Source organism: Ovis aries, chromosome 10, assembly GCF_016772045.2.
Source record: "Ovis aries strain OAR_USU_Benz2616 breed Rambouillet chromosome 10, ARS-UI_Ramb_v3.0, whole genome shotgun sequence".
Lineage (NCBI taxonomy): Eukaryota > Metazoa > Chordata > Mammalia > Artiodactyla > Bovidae > Ovis > Ovis aries.
This window is the reverse complement of record NC_056063.1, coordinates 60,418,756-60,442,596: the sequence shown is the minus strand read 5'-3', so window position 1 is coordinate 60,442,596 and position 23,841 is coordinate 60,418,756. Positions and strand designations below refer to the sequence as shown.

Sequence of the window (23,841 nt, the reverse complement as noted above, 5' to 3'; positions counted from 1 at the left end):
GTGACAATAAACAAATAAAAATTAAATATTAATGAAAGGTTGTTGTTGAATTATGACGCCGGGATTCTTGGCCCCCTGAGGAGAAGAATTCAATCCGGGGCCAGAGACGAGGCTTGATCGCTCAGAGCTTTTGTGTAACAAAGTTTTATTAAAGAATAAAGGAGATAGAGAAAGCTTCTGACATAGGCATCAGAAGAGGGCAGAAAGAGTACCCCCTGCTAGTCTTTAGCTGGATGTTATATAGTCACCAGTTCAGTTCAGTCGCTCAGTCGTGTCTGACTCTTTGCGACTCTATGAATCACAGCATGCCAGGCCTCCCTGTCCATCACCAACTCCTGTACTTCACTCAGACTCACGTCCATCAAGTCGGTGATGCCATCCAGCCATTTCATCCTCTGTCGTCCCCTTCTCCTCCTGCCCCCAACCCCTCCCAGCATCAGAGTCTTTTCCAATGAGTCAACTCTTCGCATGAGGTGGCCAAAGTACTGGAGTTTCAGCTTTAGCATCATTCCTTCCAAAGAAATCTCCTTCAGAATGGATCTCCTTCAGAAAGGTTGGATTTTCTTGCAGTCCAAGGAACTCTCAAGAGTCTTCTGCAACACCACAGTTCAAAAGCATCAATTCTTCGGTGCTCAGCCTTCTTCACAGTCCAATTCTCACATCCATACATGACCACAGGAAAAACCATAGCCTTGACTAGACAGACCTTAGTCAGCAAAGTAATGTCTCTGATTTTGAATATACTATTTAGGTTGGTCATAACTTTTCTTCCAAGGAGTGTCTTTTAATTTCATGGCTGCAGTCACCATCTGCAGTGATTTTGGAGCCCCCCAAAATAAAGTCTGACACTGTTTCTACTGTTTCCCCATCTATTTCCCATGAAGTGATGGGATCAGATGCCATGATCTTCGTTGTCTGAATGTTGAGCTTCCAGCCAACTTTTTTCACTCTCCTCTTTCACTTTCATCAAGAGGTTTTTTAGTTCCTCTTCACTTTCTGCCATAAGGGTGGTGTCATCTGCATATCTGAGATTATTGATATTTCTCCCAGCAATCTTGATTCCAGCTTGTGTTTCTTCCAGCCCAGCATTTCTCATGATGTACTCTGCATAGAAGTTAAATAAGCAGGGTGACAATATACAGCCTTGACGTACTCCTTTTCCTATTTGGAACCAGTCTGTGCTTCCATGTCCAATTCTAACTGTTGCTTCCTGACCTGCATACAGATTGCTCAAGAGGCAGGTTAGGTGGTCTGGTATTCCCATCTCTCTCAGAATTTTCCACAGTTTATTGTGATCCACACAGTCAAAGGCTTTGGCATAGTCAATAAAGCAGAAATAGATGTTTTTCTGGAACTTTCTTGCTTTTTTGATGATCCAGCGATGTTGGCAATTTGATCTCTGGTTCCTCTGCCTTTTCTAAAACCAGCTTGAACATCAGGGAGTTCACGGTTCACGTATTGCTGAAGCCTGGCTTGGAGAATTTTGAGCATTACTTTACTAGTGTGTGAGATGAGGGCAATTGTGCGGTAGTTTGAGCATTCTTTGGCATTGCCCTTCTTTGGGATTGGAATGAAAACGGACCTTTTCCAGTCCTGTGGCCACTGCTGAGTTTTCCAAATTTGCTGTCATATTGAGTGCAGCACTTTCACAGCATCATCTTTCAGGATTTGAAATAGCTCTACTGGAATTCCATCACCTCCACTAGCTTTGTTTGTAGTGATGTTTTATAAGGCCCACTTAACTTCACATTCCAAGATGTCTGGCTTTAGATTAGTGATCACATCATCATGATTATCTCGGTCGTGAAGATCTTTTCTGTACAGTTCTTCCATGTATTCTTGCCACCTCTTCTTACTATCTTCTGCTTCTGTTAAGTCCAGACTAATTCTGTCCTTTGTCGAGACCATCTTTGCATGAAATGTTCCCTTGGTATCTCTAATTTTCTTGAAGAGATCTTGTTATGCCCAAGTCAGGAAATCTCCCAATGACCATCAGGGAGCCGATATCCGATGCAAAAGCAAGAGAGTTTTTATTACCAAGCTTGAGCTGGGGCTCCCACCGATATTGATGCAGCGACTATAGGGAGGAGCCCTGAGCTCTGGTTTTCATTGCTTATATAGGGTATTCTCGCATGAAAAATTTGAAAAACGGGAGTTTCCAGGTTGGGAGATGTCTAATTCGTTACCTTCTGTGGAAGGGTTAGGTGTTGGGTTCTGATTGGTTTTCATTTCCGGGGCTTGCCACGGGTTCTGATTGGTCCCAGGGTGGTGGGGTGAGGTTAAGGGACTTCCAAAAAGCTCTTTTCTGGGAATTTTTACAAAATTGAGTCTTCTTTAACAAAATGGAGTAGCTTAGGGCCTTCAATCTCTAGTCTTTCCCATTCTGTTGTTTTCCTCTATTTCTTTGCATTGATCACTGAAGAAGGCTTTCTTATCTCTTCTTGCTATTCTTTGGAACTCTGCATTCAGATGCTTATATCTTTCCTTTTCTTCTTTGTTTTTCGCTTCTCTTCTTTTCACAGCTATTTGTAAGGCCTCCCCAGACAGCCATTTTGCTTTTTTGCATTTCTTTTCCATGGGGATGGTCTTGATCCCTGTCTCCTGTACAATGTCACGAACCTCATTCCATAGTTCATCAGGCACTCTATCAGATCTAGGCCCTTCAGTCTATTTCTCACTTCCACTGTATAATCATAAGGGATTTGATTTAGGTCATACCTGAATGGTCTAGCGGTTTTCCCTACTTTCTTCAATTTAAGTCTGAATTTGGCAATAAGGAGTTCATGATCTGAGCCACAGTCAGCTCCTGGTCTGGTTTTTGTTGACTGTATAGAGCTTCTCCATCTTTGGCTGCAAAGTATATAGTCATCAGCAGTCTGTTAATGAAAGAAAGGAATGTCTCAAAACTTAGAATGGCACCAGGCCCCTCACCCATAGGATGTATTTTGGGATAATCTTGGCTCCAAATGGTTCATCTTGGGCCATAAAAGGATTAACTTGAATCTTGAAGAAGGGCAGAGCACCATACAAACAATGTTATTTACATAGATTAGAGGAACAATCACTGGTTTATCAAGTAGGTTCTGAGCCAAAAGGCTCAGACTTGAAGGGACTTGAAGGGACTTGAAGACAGAGCATGGGGTAAATGCATAGTACATTAGCATAGCTTAAGATAAACATTTCCATAAGAAAAAGGCATTAGTTAACTTCAGGTGAAACCAGGTGTTATGGCAACACAGAATTTTAAGAGAAACCTCCTTTTAAATTTGTATAGAGAAGGAAAAAAATATATATATCCCTAGTTTGTTTCTTCCTGCTGCTTAAGGGAGATAAAAATGTCTGACACTTGCAGGCTATTTCCCCCATTTGGAGACCCCTGCCCTTCCTGCCTGTTACCCTCTCATTAGTATATAATGGTAACAGTAAAATGTTATAATAAAGTCACACATGCTTTAAACTAATCAAATTTTAGCCAGAATGTGATGATAGGTGCCTTGAAAAGTAACATTATTTAAAACTTTTTGACAATTTAGCTGTCCTTCATACATTGGGACCCAGATACTTCAGTGGTAAAAATCAATTCAAAGAACATTTAATATATTTCCTAAATTTTATATACAAGAATATTTTAACCATTTTCCTCTTGTATGGTTAAAACCAATGCAAAGTTTCAGTGAGTTATTTAATAACTTTTGGTATGTTTCTAAATATAGACAAACATTACAGTTACATTTTTTTTTTTCCTTTTCAACATATATTTTGATTAGTCTGAAAATAACTCTAAACACTCTTGTCTACCATAGGCAAACTGAAGTATTTGTATGCAGGCTGACCTACAACTGACATGCATGTGTGTGTGTGTGTGTGTGTGTGTGTGTGTGTGCGCGTGCTTACTCACTTGTGACCTCATGAACTGCAGCATGCCAGGCTTCCCTGTCCTTCACCATCTCCTGGAGCTTGCTCAAACTCATGTCCATCAAATTGGTGATGGCACCCAATCCAACCATCTCATCTTCTGTCATCCCCTTTACCTCCTGCCCTCAATCTTTTCTAGCATCAGGGTCTTTCCTAATAAGTTTGTTCTTGGCATCAGGCGGCCAAACTATTGGAGTTTCAGCTGTAGGATCAGGCCTTACAATGAATATTCAGAGTTGATTTCCTTTAGGATTGACTAGTTTGATCTCCTTGCTGTCCAAGGGACTCTCAAGAATATTTTCCAGCACCACTGTTCAAAAGCAACAATTCTTTGGTGCTTTTATGGTCCAACTCTCACATCCATACTTGACTACTGGAAAAAGCTTTGAGTAGATGGACCTTTGTTGGCAAAGTGATACCCCTGCTTTTTAATACACTGGCTAGGTTCATCATAGCTTTTCTTCCAAGGAGCAAGAGCTTTTTAATTTCATGGATGTAGTCATTGTACACAGTGATTTTGGAACCCAAGAAAATAAAGTCTCTCACTGTTTCCATTGTTTTCCCATCTATTTGCCATGAAGTAATGGGACCAGCTGCCATGATCTTTTTTTGTTTGTTTGTTTTTGAATGTTGATTTTTAAGCCAGCATTTTCACTCACCTCTTTCACTTTCATCAAGAAGCTCTTAGTTCCTCTTCATTTTCCGCCATGAGGGTGGTGTCATCTGCATATCTGAGGTTATTGATATTTCTCCGAGCAATCTTGATTCCAGCTTGTGCTTCATCCAGCCCCAGTCCAGGATTTTACATGATGTACTCTACATAGAAGTTAAACAAGCAGGGTGACAATATACAGCCTTGACATACTCCTTTCCTATATAGTTAATAGTGATTTCCAAAACAATCAATGAGATTAGTTGCAAACAGTTAAAATCACTAAAAATAATAGGTTGCAAACTTCATTACTTTTTTTTCTGTCACATATTCTTTTCACAGAAATAATTAACATAATGTACACTTGCAATTTCTTTAAGTAATGATGTGTGAACAAGTAAAATTAAGAACTTATAGTTGTTCAAATCATTTTATTTAGTAATGTTTATATTTTTTGAGAAAGTTAGGTAAATAATTATGTTTGATTCTGAAAGTGCGTGTTAATTTTGCTAAGGATCATTGCTAAGTATAAAGATCAAGAAAACACTTTATGATTAAGAAAAGACTCTTACTATATACACTTCTATTCAGCATTGTACTAGATGTTCCACCCGAGTCAGTTTAGCTATAAATATTCATAAATGTAAAGCGCATAGGTTGGAAAACAAAAAGTAGAATTACATCTATTCAAGGATTATATAATCTTGTATGTAGATAATCTTAAGAATCCACTAAAACTATCTGAATTAACAAATACTCAGCAAGTTTACAAAACATAAAATCAATATAACAACACTATTTCTGTACACTAGCAATGAAATTAAGTAAAAATTCCACTTGCAATAACAGAAACAATGGACTATTCAGGAAAAAATTAACTAGGAAGAAGTGCAAGACTTGTACACTGAAAGCTATAAAACATTGTTGAATGAAAATAAAGAAAAGCTACATGAATGGAAAGACATCTGTCTTCATGGAACAGAAGACAACATCAAGATGTCTGCTGGAGTTCAGCTCCAGCAGCCAGGGATTCAACATGAAGAGATGAACGGTGTCAGCAATGAGGCAGCCTCTCAGTTTTCTTTTAGACTGCCTGTTTATTTCAAGTTTAAGATTCTCTTTTATACTTTTACAAAAACATTAGGCCAGAGGTTTGACATTTTCAGTTCCCCCTCTCCCAGATTTATTATCTCCATAAATCATTGTTGCTCTTCAAACAGAGTTCCTGCTTCAGTGATTCTCTCTGAATCAGCCTTATCATCTATTATCAACCTCTTCTAATGTGTCCTATAGTTAACTTGTGATTACATTGTAACTCATGCTACATTCCTCAGTTTACTACTTATCTTCCTAAACCCTGTTTGTCCCTAACATCCTGAGCTCACTATCTCTTAAAAAGGCTTCTAGCTATAGTGTCTCTAAAAATTCCTAACTTCTATAAGTTATAGCATATAAAATATGCTAACTTTACAACATTCCTTAAATCTTTAACTTCTAATTATTTTAATTATTTCTAAGCCCTAAAGTCAGTAAACTCATTTGCCATAAACATTCTCCTCACAAATAGGCTTCAGATATCAATCCCTCCCATGGCCTCAAGCTACGGCCTATGTGCTCATCCTGGAGCACTCTTTTGTAAAAGTCCTTGAACAAATGTCAATGATTAACTTTATGAATTATTTTCTGAGCACAGCTGCAGAGGGCTTTGTGACTTCTCATGCTCCTCTCAAGAACAATAAGCACCTTAATATTCTTTTTCAGTCAACTCAGCTGAGGAGAGGAAAAGACAAGTCAGAATTACAAGGCCTAACTCCTTCATCCCGGGTCTGTGCCTGCGGAATGAGGAGAGGGGGCTGGAGGCCATGCCTCCATTTTGTCAGTAATGCCTAACGCTGCTCCTGACAATGTCAGTGTTCCACAAACTGACTTACAAGTGCAACACAATCCCTATGAAAAACTTAGCTGCATAATATTTTAGCAGAAATTGAAATCAGATTTCTAAAATTACTATGGAAATGTAAGGTATCCAGATTAGCCAAAATAAATCTTGAGATAAAGAAAAGACCAAACTTGCTTTGGTCTTTTATCAGAACTCTACGTAATTGTAGCTACTTTAAAAATACTGTTAGGCAGTTCCCTCAAATATTAAACAGAAGTCTCTTATGATCAAGTAATTTTATCCTTGTTATATACCCAAGAGAAGTGCAAATGTATGTCTCAATGAGAACACGTACATAAACAATCATAGTAGTTTTATTCCTTATAGCCAAAAATTGGAAATAATTCACATGTTGTTTGCTGGGGCGCTCCGCAGAAAGAGAGAGGCAGTGGAACTTCCCTCAGCAAAGCTGAGGGGTCCCAAAGAGAGGTGAGTCTGCTGTCCGCCAACCCAGCCCCTCCGTGAGCGAGAGACAACCAGACGTGACAGGGGTTCCATCTAAGCAGTTCCACTTTATTGCCACAAACTCTTGGTTTATATAGGCAAGCAAGGGGGTTTTGCGAGGGTTGGACCAATCACGTTAAAGGTCAAATTGTAATATGCCATAGTTGTACCAATCACGTTAAAGGTCAAATCTTAATATACCATAGTTGCACCAATCACGTTAAAGGTCAAGTCATCATGCCCTTCATTGTAACAAGAGTCTATGGTGATCACGCCCTGTCCACGTGCATGGAAATCAAGAAAGCCAATCAAAAGTTTTAACAGACAACTTAGGCCACGCCCTCATCTCTTCCGCCAGGCACCATCTTAGCTCTAAACTGCAAAGCTAGCCCTTCTTTTTCAAGGTTTCCTATTTAGGGCCCCACAGTTGTTCATTGGATAAATAAATAAATAAAATGTTTTTCATTCATATAATGAGATATTGTTTGTTAATACCAAGAATGATGTCCTGCTGCAGTTACAACATGGACACTGAAAACCTTATACTAAGTGACAGAAGCTAGATATAAGGCCACAAACCTTATAATTCCAGTTATATGAAATATACATATCAAATTTGTAAAGATGTAAAGTAGATTAATGGTTACTCAGTGCTGGGAGGGAAGGGTTAATGAATGGAGATTGCCTGCTAATGTGTGCAGGTGTTTCTTGTGTGTTTGTTTGTTTGTTTTTTGGTATGATGAAATATCTTAAAATTAGACAGTGGTGATAACTGCACAACTCTGAGAATATACTAAATATCACTAAATTATTTTTAAAGGGTGAATTTTATGACATGAGAGTTATCTCAATAATGAAGGTTTTACAAAGATCAAACATAAATATATTAATACTTCTATTATTCTGAAGATGCTAATGATACAATTTATAATTTTTAATCATTTCTTCCCATGTTTTTTATATGACTATATGTCTACATTAAGAGACTTTGCCTTTGTTATGCCTCATTAAGACAGTACTAACTATATAGATTTTCACTGAAGTTTTATTGATAATAAATATTTTCAATTTTTATGTTGACTTCAGATAATCATGGTTTTAATATTTATTAAAATATACACTTTGCATATATCTTTTAGTCATATCTTGCTTATTTATATTCAACATAATTTCCCAGTTATCTTATTCACCCTAGGCTATGGATCTTATAGTAGTTTCTTAAACCATTGAATTTACTTTTGGAGAATCAGCAGATACTTTTGTTCCTTTCCTTTTATTACTTATATCAAGAGGATATAAATATATTATTTCTTTCAGTCCAAGATTATTTTAATTACTAGATGACACTTTCCGTTTCAGGCAAGCAATTAAGCAATGTACACGAATGAAATAAAGGGATGGATATACAAGGAGAAAGTGACCTCAGCTTTCTTTGTCTTTCTTTCTTTTTTTTTTTCCTCCAATAAACAAGTCAAAGCAAGCATGAGAAAGAGAAATTTTTAATTTCTTAAACACTTTCCCAAATGTTGGAAAATTCTATAAACATGATGTCAGTAACTTTCAATTTCTTTAAACTTAATTCCACACAAATTACAGTCATCTAAATAATAAGTACTTAGGAATACAATATCTTTGAAGTCTGTCAAGTTGATCTCTAAAGAGCTTTGTTACTCATTTTATACCCTGCCATTACTGCCCATCAACTAACCTTTGTCTTTCTTTTACTTACCTTTTACCACAAAACTAACCCAGATTTAGGTGAAAGTGTGCAGTTTAAATGGTAAATAATTAAAAAGTAAGCTGCCAGCTCATCAGTGGCAGTGTATTATTTTGTCACAATTTTAAGAACAAACCAATTGTTTCTTTAACAACAAAAAAATAGTTACTGCTATTGTAATCAGAGGTAAGGTATTTCAGGTATTTCTATTGACAGTAAATTCCATAGAAAAGTAATGGGCGTGTTCTAACTGATAAAATAGCTGACATGGCATATTTCCTAACAGTGATGTCAACAAAAAGCTTTTAGAATAAAAAGTAAACAATGTAACATTTTACAGCCTTAAAAACTTCCATGTTATTTATCTTTCTGCAATGTGAATGGAACAGATTTATAAGCCATTTCTAGTCTCCACTGATAATTCATTGAATAAACATGCTTTCAGGCTGTTGTATACAAAAAATCATGTAAGTGGTGACTCAGATGCCAGATTTTCAAAAAACTTTAAAACAAATCAGACTTTTAACATTATAATTCACCAGTTACAAGTGGATCTTATGTTTGTTTTGTAACTGACATTTTAACAGAAGAAAGCAATTTTCTGAGTTACTCTTTAGCTGTTCATCAGACATTCATGTTCCTGCCATTTGAATGGGTGGGATCAACAGCTGATTAATATTATGATTCTATTCCCAGATAGTTTGTCCTTTTCGTCATTTCTGTTCACATTTTTGTTACCATAATAAATCTTTTCAGATATCTCTATAATTTTATTTTTTCATGATAGTAAACAAAACCTGATTCAAAGAACTGACTCATTTGAAAAGACCCCAATGCTGGGAAAGATTGAAGGCAGGAGGACAAGGGACGACAGAGGATGAGATGGTTGGATGGCATCACTGATTCAACTGACATGAGTCTGAGTAAGCCCTGGGAGTTGGAGATGGACAGCTCATGGGGTCACAAAGAGTCGGACATGACTGAGACTGAGCTGAACTGAAACAACAAAATTCAGAACTACATAAATCCGTTGATTAAAAAGTACAGTAGTGAAGTGAAAGTAGCTCAGTTGTGCCCAACTGTTTGTGATCCCATGATTGGGATTCTCCAGACCAGAATCTTGGGATGGGTGGCCTTTTCCTTCTCCAGCGGATCTTCTCAACCTAGGGCTCAAACCCAGGTTTCCCGCATTGCAGATGGATTCTTTACCAACTGATCCACAACAATAATCATTGATTAATTCTAGCCTTTTTAGAATTGAGAAGATTTTAACTTAAGGTTTCAATACTATAGGTCAATTCTCTATTAATGCAAACTAAAGCAGACTGAGCATTTTTTTTTTTTTTTTTGCAGAAAATACTAGATCTTATAATCCATTTGAAGGTAGAATTAATTCCCATTTAGAAGAAACTATACTTTAATAATATGGCATTAAATAACTCACATAGATTCAGTTACTTTTGTTTACATGTGTGTGTCCCTGTGTCTTAAGTTGTTTCACTCATGTCCAACTCTATGATTCTATGGACTGCAGCCCACCAGGCTCCTCTGTCCATGGATTCTCCAGTTAAGAATACTGGATTGGGTTGCCATACCCATGTTCAGGGGATCTTCCTGACCCAAGGATCGAATCCCTGTCTTTTCTGTCTCCCAAACTGGCTGTTCTTTACCACTATTGACACCTGGGAAGCCCTGTGCTTATATACACAAATTAAATTTTAAATTTCATTAGATTGTTACTGTCTATTAAAGATGGGTACTTCGGAGGGGAAAAAAAATCATCAAAATGATAATATTTTAATTTTACTAATGCCAAATAGATATTTTTAATATTCAAAAGCAGAGACACTACTTTGCCAACAACTGTCCATCTAGTCAAGGCTATGGTTTTTCCAGTGGTCATGTATGGATGTGAAAGTTGGAATGTGAAGAACCTGAACACCGAAGAACTGATGCTTTTGAACTGTGGTGTTGGAGAAGGCTCTTGAGAGTCCCTTGGACTTCAAGGAGATCCAACCAGTCCATCCTAAAGGAGATAAGTCCTGGGTGTTCATTGGAAGGACTGATGCTAAAGCTGAAACTACAATACTTTGGCCACCTCATGCAAAGAGTTGACTCATTGGAAAAGACTCTGATGCTGGGAGGGATTGGGGGCAGGAGGAGAAGGGGACAGCAGAGGATGAGATGGCTGGATGGCATCACCAACTCGGTGGACATGAGTTTGGGTGAACTCTGGGAGTTGGTGATGGACAGGAAGGCCTGGCGTGCTGCGATTCATGGGGTAGCAAAGAGTCGGACACGACTGAGTGACTGAACTGAACTGAACTGAATGATTATCTTGACTGATAAGAGTGATAAATTTTTAAAATACATTGCAACTTAATAACAATGTATAAACCATTAAATATATTTTAATCATAAGTTAACACATACATAGAACTAGTTTAGCCATCAGGTGTTCTAAGTGGCTCAGTGGTAAAAAGAATCCACCTGCCAATACAGGAGACCCAGGTTTGATCCCTCAGTCAGGAAGATCCCCTGGAGAAGGAAGTGACAACCCACTCCAGTCTTCTCGCCTGGAAAATCCTATGTAGAAAGGAGCCTGACAGGCTATAGTCTATGGGCTTGCAAAGAGTCTGATACAACTTAGCAACTAAACAGCAGCAGCAACAGCAATAATAGGATGAGGAAGAAAAACAAGAGTTCTGTGATCTATAAGAGGTCAGAAATTGCTTTATACCAATCTTCATAAATCTCCTTAAACTTTAGAAGAAAAAAAATGAGGCAAGTACATTTTTGTCAGTAATAGACAATTCTCCTTAACCTCCGTGCATTATCAGGTTCATTTTTACTCTTTTTAGAATGGTCATTTTTTTCTCTGGTAAAATAAACCCAATATTATTAATACAGAATTGATATATTTGTGTTTGGTAATCTATAATTCAAATAAGAAAATAAGCATGAAAAATGTCAAATATTCAGATATGAGCAACTACAAGAACTTTAATTCATCAAGTCTATGTTAAAGTACTCAGTAAAATTAGGTACAATGTGACAGTTACATTTTCTTTAAGTTATTAGCTCCCAATTGAAGTAGTTATTGTTTACCTAATATGACTCTTGTTATGTTATGTATTAAATATGTTATATGCAATATACATGATACCTGCTAGAGACCCAAATATGCAAATATGTAAAGTCACAGTCCTTGTTCCAAGAAGCTTTTAACCAAAATGGGAAATATATGCATAAATTAACAATTGTTGCTTTCCAGGATCAAATATTATCATAATGTATGTATGAGATTATGGAACATTTCATAGTATACCATTAACCCACAGTGCTCCTTTGATTGACAACTGGGAATTTTGCTTTGACATGAATATTAGAAACTAGTATTATTAATAAATTCTTATACAGCAATTATTATTCATTCTCAAATGAATAAATCTTTAATTTTTACCACAGTCCCTAGAATTTTGTGAACTCTCTGAAAATAATTCTGCTAGAGTCTATTAGTCTTATGTCTAGAATATTAAGAAAAATCTCAGGTTTTGTAGCTTTTCCATAGAAAACAGAACAGCATGTTTCAGAGATTTGTAAGATGTTCATAAACAATGCATTAGCTCAGTGTCATACAAAAAGAAATCAGGAAATACTAAATCTATGGAGTTTGTGATATATATTGACTATTTTGCTTGTCCCTTTTAAAGGTTCAACTTAAATTTACCGTGTATAGGCTGGAGGCTAGGATACTATTAGACTCTGGGGTTCTGTGATATGTAATGTTGTGCTGTGTGTTGATGAGTAGGAGTAGGGTTCATGAAAATGCATTAAAATTGAAAGAATTGCTCAGATCTCTGAAAATTCCTCTGTTTCTAAGAATTACTCAAAATCCATAAAATAACTTTGAAATAACCTGCTGCTGCTGCTGCTGCCAAGTCGCTCCAGTCGTGTCCGACTCTGAACGACCACATAGACGGCAGCCCACCAGGCTCCCCCATACCTGAGACTCTCCAGGCAAGAACACTGGGGTGGGTGGCCATTTCTTTCTTCAACAACCTGCTATTTCACACCATATAATCATTGTAAAAGAAATCTAAGGGACAACAGTGATAAGTGACTAGATATCTTCTTTTCCTGTGTTACTTGATCTTCATTGAGATGAAAGTTCCAAACTCTTTAAAAAGTATGCACTTCTTATCTTCACATTATGTTTTTTCCCTTGATAAATATATCCTGTGTACTTTGTTACTTTTTATAAAATTGAATTTGGATTTTAAGTTCATCCTCAAAATAAGTCATAACAGTAAAAAAAAATACAAAGGGAAACAATTGCTTTTACACTGGGCACTAACAGTCAGACACAACTGAGCGACTTCACTTTCACTTTTCACTTTCATGCATTGGAGACGGAAATGGCAACCCACTCCTGTGTTCTTGCCTGGAGAATCCCAGGGACAGGGGAACCTGGTGAGCTGCCATCTATGGGGTCACACAGAGTTGGACACGACTGAAGCAACTTAGCAGCAGCAGCAGCAGCAGCAATTACTAGCCAAAGGTCAGGAAAAACCTTTATCACTAGGCTTAAGTTAATTGATATCCTCAACTAACTTATGAGATTAAATATGTATAATTACAAGGTACAGAAATCAAACAAGAATTTTAAAAATAAGCAATCAATATTACATTAACTGATTTCTCAATCATTCAGTGTGATTTTATTCTTTTGTTTTAAAGACTGAAGTAATGCATACCACCATTTTTAACAAAAGTCAATAATGAGATATGAGGGAAGCCACTGATTCCAAACTAAATCTACTATCCACTTTATGATTGAAAGTATCACTCAACTTTACTTTTGTTATTAAGAGTCAAACTTCCTTAATTTTATGGTTCAGTTCAGTTCAGTTCAGTTGCTCAGTCGTGTCTGACTCTTTGCGACCCTATGAACCTCAGCATGCCAGGCCTCCCTGTCCATCACCAACTGCGGGAGTCCACCTAAACCCATGTCCATTGAGTCAGTGATGCCATCCAACTATCTTATCCTCTTTTGTCCCCTTCTCCTCCTGACCCAATCTTTCCCAGCATCAAGGTCTTTTCAAATAAGTGAGTTTAATATAGTTATAGGATAAAAAGCCAGCATGCAAATAATTATATTTATTGATAAGGGCAATGTAAAACTGAGGGTCAATTTTTTAATAACAACCAGTAAAATACCATTAATAATGGCTCTAAAAATTTAACATACTTTGGATCGCAGACACTCATTATTAGAGAAATGCAGATCAAAACCACAATGAGGTACCACTTCACACCAGTCAGAATGGCTGTGATCCAAAAATCTTCAAGCAATAAATGCTGGAGAGGGTGTGGAGAAGAGGGAACCCTCCTACACTGTTGGTGGGAATGCAAACTAGTACAACCACTATGGAAAACAGTGTGGAGATTCCTTAAAAATTTGCAAATAGAACTGCCATATGACCCAGCAATCCCACTGCTGGGCATACACACCGAGGAAACCAGAATTGAAAGAGACACATGTACCCCAATGTTCATCGCAGCACTGTTTATAATAGCCAGGACATGGAAACAACCTAGATGTCCATCAGCAGATGAATGTATAAGAAAGCTGTGGTGCATATACACAATGGAGTATTACTCAGCCATTAAAAAGAATACATTTGAATCAGTTCTGATGAGATGGATGAAACTGGAGCCGATTATACAGAGTGAAGTAAGCCAGAAAGAAAAATACCAATACAATATATTAACACATATATATGGAATTTAGAAAGATGGCAATGATGACCCTGTATGCAAGACAGCAAAAAAGACACAGATGTGTATAGCGGACTTTTGGACTCAGAGGGAGAGGGAGAGGGTGGGATGATTTGGGAGAATGGCATTGAAACATGTATACTATCATGTAAGAATCGAATCACCAGTCTATGTCCGATGCAGGATACAGCATGCCTGGGGCTGGTTCACGGGGGTGACCCAGAGGGATGTTGTGGGGAGGGAGGTGGGAGGGGGGTTCATGTTTGGGATCGCATGTACACTCGTGGTGGATTCATGTCAATGTATGGCAAAACCAATACAGTATTGTAAAAGTAAAATAAAGTAAAAATAAAAATTAAAAAAAAATTTAACATACTCTGCAAAAATGCAGAGGCTTTGTATGCTGAAAACTATAAAGTTCTGACAAAAATAAATTAAAAAAAATACAGATGCCTATGATATTCAAATACATAGCACATTTAAAAACAGAAAATATGAAAAGTACTTCATGAACTTTAACAAAGATTAACAAAGATTTTGTTAACATGATACAAAAGGAAAAGCAATAGTCCACCAAAAAAAAAAAAGTTGATAAATTTAAATTTATCAATATTAAAACTTGCTCAGGGAAAGTTTCTACGATGGAGACAAAATGCAAGGAATAGGCTTGTAGACAATATTTTTAGCATCTCATATTTGTCATGTGTCCTTATTATATAAATTATAGAATCAATAGTTGTTGCTGTTCAGTCACTCAATCATATCCAACACTTTGCAACACCATGGATGGGAGCATGCCTGGCTTCCATACTTTCACCATCTCCTGGAGCTTGCTCAAACTCATGTCCATTGAGTCGGTGATGCCATCCAGCCACCTCATCCTCTGTTGTCCCCTTCTCCTCCTGCCTTCAGTCTTTCTCAGCATCAGGGTCTTTTCTAAAAATAAGTCAGCTCTTCTCATCAGCTGGCCAAAGTATTGGAGCTTCAGTTTTAGCATCAGTCCTTCCAGTGAATATTCAGGACAGATTTCCATTAGGATCAACTGGTTTGATCTTGAGAGGGACTCTCAAGAGTCTTCTCCAACACCAAGTTCAAAACCATCAATCCTTTGGTGTTCAGCTTTCTTTTTGACCCAACTCTCATATCCATACATGATTACTGGAAAAATCTTAGCTGTAATTAGATGGACCTTGATAGTCAAAATAAACAGTCAAAAGCAACATAATTATAAGATGATCAGGATATGAATAGACATTGATTACAGAAGTTATAAAGATGGCAAATGAGTACTTCAAAAGATGTTCAATATAGTTACCTTTTTGATAAAATAAAACCACAATAAGTTACCACTATGTAAAGATCAGTCCTGGGTGTTCATTGGAAGGACTGATGCTAAAGCTGAAACTCCAATACTTTGGCCACCTCATGCAAAAAGTTGATTCATTGGAAAAGACTCTGATGCTGGGAAGGATTGCGGGCAGGAGGAGAAGGGGACGACCGAGGATGAGATGGCTGGATGGCATCACCAACTCGATGGACATGAGTTTGAGTGAACTCTGGGAGCTGGTGATGGACAGGGAGGCCTGGCGTGCTGCGATTCATGGGGTCGCAAAGAGTCGGACATGACTGAGCAACTGAACTGAACTGAACTGATGTACCTGTTTAAACAGCTAAGTTAAAAAAAAAATTAAAATGTGAAATCCTGGAGTTATTGCAAGCCAACTTAAATTGTCATTGTGACTGACTCTTTGTGACCCCATGGACTGTAGCCTACCAGACTGCTCTGTCCATGGGATTTACCAGACAAGAATACTAGAGTGGATTGCCATTTCCTTCTCCAGGGGATCTTCCCGACCAGGGATTGAACCCGGGTCTCCAACATTGTAGGCAGACGCTTTACCATCTGAGCCACCAGGGAAGCCCTCAACTTAAATTGTCATACTTTGCTGGCGGAAAAGCAAAATAATAAAGCCATTTTAGAGGGGAAAAAAAAAGTTGGATATATAAAATTAAACTCCACTTCTCTAATTACAGGGTAACTATACTCCTGGGCATTTATCCTAAAGAAAGGAAACTAACTTCACACCAAAATTTGTACAGAAATATTCAAAAGCAGCATTTTATGAAATAGCACTGATTTAAAAAGCAACAACAACAAAAAAAAAACCAGAATGTCTTGCCACATGTAAAGAAATAAACTTAATATTACAACCCAATAAATGTTTTAACAAAAAGTCCTCTAAATTTTTTTCTGTTTTTAAATTATTCTAAGGTTTACATTTAGATCTGTTAACCATTTTGATATAATTTTCATAAAAGGTATCAAGTACAGCAAAGTGATCAAACCGGTCAGTCCTAAATAAATCAACTCTGAATTTTCATTGAAAGAACTGATGCTGAAGCTTATAAGCTCTAATATTTTGATGCAAAAAGTCAACTCATTTGAAAAGACCCTGATGCTGGGAAACATTGAAGGCAAAAGGAGAAGGGGGTGGCAGAGGATGAGATGATCAGATAGCATCACCGACTCAGTGAACGTGAATTTGAGCAAGCTCCAGGAGATAGTGTAAAACAGAAGAGATTGGCAGGATAGAGTCCATGGAGTCACAAAGAGTTGGACATGATTTAGCCACTGAATGAAGAACAATCAAGTATGAGTTCAGGTATTTTCTAAAATATAAGGTCACTTTTCCAGTGCTATTTATTAAAATACCTATTGCCAGGAGCCAGCACAGGAGATCCCACCCATGACAAGGCCATGTGGAAGAGACTTGATAAGCAAGGCTTCAGGACTTGGGAGACCCCCTGGACCTGCTCGGGCATCTACCCCAAAACCAGAATCCCTCTGTCTTACTATTTTTATGCCTTTCACCAACTCTTCTGACATTAACAGGGGGCTATCCCTGACCACCTTTCTCTGGAAAAAAATCAACTTAGGGCTCTAGTTGATAAATCTCCAGGGCATGAAAGTAGTATTTCAAACCCCCTGTTTGGCAACCCACTCCAGTGTTCTTGCCTAGAGAATCCCAGAGACGGGGGAGCCTAGTGGGCTGCCGTCTATGGGGTCGCACAGAGTCGGACACAACTGAAGGAACTTAGCAGCAGCAGCAGTTAGCATTCAAGCTTACTTGGCAGGTTTATCCAGACTCTTGCAACATTGTTGAGCCAATGCTTGCTGCCAAGTTCCCACATCCCTTATCCATTGTGCTCCTGGGAGTGCATATAGTTAAGGTGTAGAAGAAACAAGCAGTAGCCTTAGCATTAGCAACGTTAGACTTTGAGTTAATAACTTCTTTCTTTGGTATAACCCACTAAATCTTTGCTCCATAAAAATGTAACTCTGTACTTTAAGGGTGATGCAGGCTAGGAATTTAAGAAGAAACACTTCAAGATAAAATTATTGTTCTGGCTGACCAACCTTTATCAAAAAGAGGTCATAAAATATCAACAAGCCTCTGGGACAGAAGATAATGTACAAAAAATAAGACTCTTGCAGGAAAAAACCTGGTATCAATAAAAGTTAATACTGATGGAATGTTGAGTTGACTCTGCATTTTTCACTTTGCTCAATGTGCAACTAAGGTATAAAAGCCCTCTCTGAAAATAAAGTGATGGGCCTTGCTCACTGAAGTGTGGTCACCCCATGTCATTCATTCATTCATTTGCCAACATCGTGCATCCTGAGGGTATCCCTGGACTCTGCTGAGGCTGGACCCTGGCAACCTATCTTTACTGAACTGCCTTAGCCCTTTTTTCAAAAAGATCAGTTGATCACATTTGTTTGTATTGATTTCAGGACTTTTTTTTTTTTTTTTTCAAAATGTACAGATCTCTTTGTCTATTTTGTTCACTAATATTACACTGTCTTGATTATCATAACTTTATAGTAAATCTGAGGGGATGACCTGATGGCTTAGCAGCAAAGAATCTGCCTGCAATGGAGGAGCCTCAGGAGACATGGGTTTGATCCTTGAGTTGGGAAGATCCCTTGGAGAATGGCATGGCAACCCAATCCAATATTCTTCCCTGGAGAATTCCATGGACACAAGAACCTGGCAGGTTACAGTTCATAAGGTCGCAAAGAGTCAGAAATAACTGAAGTGACAGCATGCATGCATGCATCAGTTCAGTCACTCAGTCATGTCTGACTCTTTGCGACCCCATGGACTGCAGCACATCAGGCTTCCCTGTCCACTGTCAACTCCCGGAGCTTGCTCAAACTCATGTCCATTGAGTTGGTGATGTCATCCAACCATCTCATCCCCTGTCTTCCCCTTCTCCTTCTGCCTTCAATCTTTCCCAGTATCAGGGTCTTTTCCAATGAGTCAGTTCTTCCCATCAGGTGGTCAAAGTATTGGAGTTTCAGCTTTACCATCAGTTCTTCCAACAGATATTCAGGACTGATTTTCTTTAGGATTGACTGGTTTGATCTAATGCAGTACAGGAAACTCTCAAGAGTCTTTTCCAACAACACAGTTCAAAAGCATCAATCCTTTGGTGCTCAGTTTTCTTTACAGTCCAACTCTCACATCCATACATGATGACTAGAAGAACCATAGCTTTGACTAGATGGAACTTTGTTGGCAAAGTGATGGCTCTACTTTTTAATATGCTGTCTAGGTTTGTCATATATTTTCTTCCAAGGAGCAAGAGCCTTTTAATTTCATGGCTGCAGTCGCCATCTGCACTTCTTTTGGGTCTCAAGAAGATAAAGGCTCTCACCTTTTCCATTGTTTCCACATCTATTGCATGAAGTGATAGGACTGGATACAATAATCTTAGTTTTTGTTTTTGTTTTTAATACTGAGTTTTAAGCCATCATTTTCATTCTCCCCTTTCACTTTAACCAAGAGGCTCTTTAGTTCCTGTGCGCTTTCTGCCGTAAGGGTAGTATCATCTGCATATCTGAGATTATTGATATTTCTTTCAGCAATCTTGATTCCAGCTTGTGCTTCATACAGCCCAGCGTTTCACATGATGTACTCTGCATAAAAGTTAAATCAGCAAGGTGACAATAAGCAGCCTTATGTACTCATTTCCCAATTTGGAACCAGTCAGTTCCATGCCTGGTCCCAACTGTTGCTTCTTGACCTGCATACAGATTTCTCAGGAGGCAGGTAAGGTGGTCCGGTATTTCAATATCTTGAAGAATTTTCCACAGTCTGTTGTGATCCACATAGTCAAAGACTTTGGTGTAATCAATAAAACAAAAGTAGGTTGTTTTTTTTTTTTTTTTTTTTTTTCCTGAACTCTCTTGCTTTTTCTATGATTCAATGGATATTGGCAATTTGATCTCCAGTTCCTTTGTATTTTCTAAGCTTAAACATCTGGAAGTTCTTAGTTCACATACTGTTGAAGGCTTGCTTGGAGATTTTTGAGCATTATCTTGATAAGAGTGTGAGATGAGTGCAATTGAGTGGTAGTTTGAAAATTCTTTGGCATTTCCTTTCTTTGGGATTGGAATGAAAACTAACCTTTTCCAGTCCTATGGCCACTGCTGAGTTTTCCAAATTTGCTGGCATATTGAGTGCAGCACTTTCACAGTATCATCTTTTAGGATTTGACATAGTTCAACTGGAATTCCATCACTTACACTAGCTTTGTTCATAGTGATGTTTTCTAAGGCCCACTTGATTTCACATTCCAGCATGTCTGGCTCTAGGTGAGTGATCACACCATAGCGGTTTTCTGGGTTATTAAGATCTTTTTTGTATAGTTCTTCTATATATTATTGCCACCTCTTCTTTATATCTTCTGCTTCTGTTAGGTCTGTATAATCCATGTATTATATAATGGATGTATATATGTGGATTTTCCTACTTTCAAATATCAAAGTAAAAAGCTAATCTGAAATTTCTCTCCTTTATTGTGCCCATCTTTGCATGAAAAGTTCCCTTGGTATCTCTAAGTTTCATGAAGAGATCTCTAGTCTTTTCCCATTTTATTGTTTTCCTCTATTTCTTTGCACTGATCACTGAGGAAGGCTTTCTTATCTCACCTTGCTATTCTTTGGACCTCTGCATTCAAATGGGTATATCTTTCCTTTTCTCTTTTGTCTTTAGCTTTTCTTCTTTTCTCATGCATAGTAAGTCTAAAAATCAGGTAGAATGAGAACTTTGTTCCTCTTATTCAAAACCATTTTGGATATTCTAGTTCCTTTGAATTTTTACACAAATTTATCTTTTTAAATTTCTTTTGATGTATAGTTGACATATTAGTTTCAAGTATACAATATAATGATTCAATATTTACAGACTATATAAAAGTTACTATAAATATTGAATATATACCCTGAAATGTATATTACATCCTATTATCTTATTTATTTAATACTTAATAGCTTGCATCTCTTAAGCACCTTTTCCTTCTTCCTTCTCTCCCAGCCATCGTCCCACTTGAAACAACTAGTTTGTTCCCCATACCTGTGAATATGTTCCCTTTTGTTATAATCATCCATTTGTTTTATTTTTTTGATTCCGAATGTAAGTTGAAAACATAAGGTGATTGTCTTTCTCTGCCTGATTTATTTCACTGAGCGTAATGTCCTCTAGATCCTCCCATGTTCTCATAAGTGGTAAATTTTAATTTTTCATAGCTGAATAATATTGCATTGTATTTACATAAATTTTAGTATTATTCATTGCCAGTCATTAGAATATGCTCGATATCTGTACACTGACCATGTGTCCAGAAACTTTACTGAACTTCTATATTTTGTAATTAGATTGAATTACAGTAAATTTTTCATATTTGATTAATCTTTATATATTACATAATGTATCTTAAACCTATTATATATAATGAATCCATGTATTATATAATGGATATATATATGAAGGCCAATAAAATTCAGACAAGGAATTTGCACCATCTACGTTGGGCCACCAAGTAAACCTGGTGACCAGGTGGAAATTCAACCCAAAATTAAAGTAAAGAGCCAGAGTACCAGGAGAAAACACAAGATTGTAGCGGCAGGTTCTATACATCATTTGGTATACAGGTCTCAGGTGATTTTACATTATCTTCTACTGTCTTGCAAAGATATAGAAGGTACTTAACTCAAAGATCTAATGTTGCTAACACAAGGTCTACTACTTGTTTTCTAACTATATCTACAACTAAAGGATGTGAAAATTTGGAAATAGTCAGGAGGCCTCAAACAATCACACGAGCAGCTGTACGAGTCCTGCAGGCAGGCTAGAAAGCCATCAGTACATAGGAATTTTCCAGAGTCCTGAAATGTATGTCAGCTTCCTTCCTCATGACCTTGTGATTCCTCAAGCATATATGGATTTTCCTACTTTCAAATATCAAAGTAAAAAGCTAATCTGAAAATATTGTTGATAAGAAAGAATTTCCTCCTTTCTTTGGAAACCAGATCCTGATAAGTAAGGAGTTTTGAAAAATTATTTTAATACCGACAATAGTGGAGGTGCTATAAATTCTCATGGCAAAATACTGTAAATAAATAGCAATGTCAAATCACTTCACATTTGCAAAAGTAAATCAGCAACATTCTCATTACTATCAACACAAATTTCAGAAGTGAATCCCCAGGCAGAAATTATAAATAATAATTGTAAAGAGTTATATCAAAATCTTCTCTCATCAGCAAGCATGAAGAGGAATGAGCACCTTCCCAATGTCGGAAGTTATCATTTAGCAAAGTCACCAGGATACAATAAACAATCCAATCAGAGGTTAACTTTACCAATGTCATTTGCAGAATAACATAGCAGGCAGTTGGAGTGGAACTAACTATGTACTGTAAGTGGTATAAGGGCTCACACATTAACAATTTTGCTTTAGGAAGAAAAAAAAAAAAAAAGAAGTGCAACCATACTTTATATCAAAGGCTACTAAGAGCAATGACCTACACATGTGATGACCTACTTGGTTGATTAACTTTTGAAAGTTTATGCAGACCTAATCAGGTTAGAGTTGAATTAGACTGCATTTATATTCATAATTATAATCACATCTGAATCAGTAGACCAAGAAATTTGATATTATCTATTCAGATACTGGCATTCTCATAATCCTTTGTCTGTTTGTATTTTCAGAAGCCATATTTTGCCCTGGCATTTTACCAATTCTTTACTTATACTTTGTAAAAGCCACATTTTACCCTATCATTACTAGCAGTACTGGTGCTCAAATAATTTAAATAAAAAATGATATATTTTTGTATGTACCATGGTTTAAAATAAATATGCTGGAAAAATTAGGGATAATAATGAATAAAACAGGCTCAAAAAAACAACAAAAAATGTGATATAATTTCACGTTTAAAACATGAAATGAAAGCTTTTATCTTTTTTTTTACTTTCTTCTCTCTCTCTCTCTCTCTCACACACACACACACACACACACACACACGCACACAGAAATATACACACAGGTAAAACTAGAAAAAAGGATATTAAAGTAAGGCTGCTATTGAAACTCAGTTGAGTATGAAAGCATAGATATTGAAATATCCTGGCTCCATCGTAGGAAAAAAAATGATTTTCAAAAACCTGCTTGGGAAAAACAGCACTCTATATAAACATACAAAAATGTACTTTTCAACACTATTTTTTCATTTGGATGTGCTTACTCTAATTAAAACATACTTTGTGTGTCAAGATTCCTTCTTTTCAGCTAATATGATGATTCCTTCAACCACAAACAACCATTCCATTTTTCCTATATCCCAAGTTCAGGAAACATGTCCTTGTATAAGACATATAAGGCTCCTCCTCTTTGGAGCTTAAATCCCAGTAGGATGTGACGGACAATAAAAAACAAATGAATAGAACAGTTATGGCATCATCTGAGGGAAAAGTTTCCTGGGAGAGAGAAGAGCTGGTACAAATGAGAAAAAACATATATGACACTGTGTGGTTCTAGAACTGTACACAATTGGGACACTGTGCCGTGGAGCATACAGATGTGCTTGCAGGTTAGTTAAGAGTGGTTGGCAAGTCCAGGGAGAATAGGGCCTTGTGGGAAAGATTTATGGTCACTGAATCATAATAAAATACTATATATTATGAAGGGTAAAGCCAGCTTTCTTCATACATTATTTTAAAAAATAGCTTCCACAGCTAAATCCTTAAGAGGAAAAAAAGAGAAAGAAACAAGTGGCCTGCTTTTCTTCTATAACCATAGGTCTTTATTTTTCAGGAGATATAGCAGTTCAGTTACTAATGGTTTTTAAATACTGAGTAAAATAAACTTGTTACTATATAATAACATATTAGCCAGAATCCTAAAGAGTTTCTAATTTGGATTTATCAGAAAAGAATGGTTTGCTGATATAGGCCTAAAATAGACAATTATTCTCAGGGTGTAATGATTATGCTTATATCATTTTCCAAGAGTTTTCATTGACCTTCTTTGACAGAGAGC

General features: G+C 37.1%; 1 pseudogene; it reads left to right on the top strand.

The window, feature by feature from the left end:
- The window catches only part of LOC105616265 (protein FAM53B-like), a 201,154-nt pseudogene that overhangs the window by 154,876 nt on the left and 22,437 nt on the right, over window positions 1-23,841 (top strand).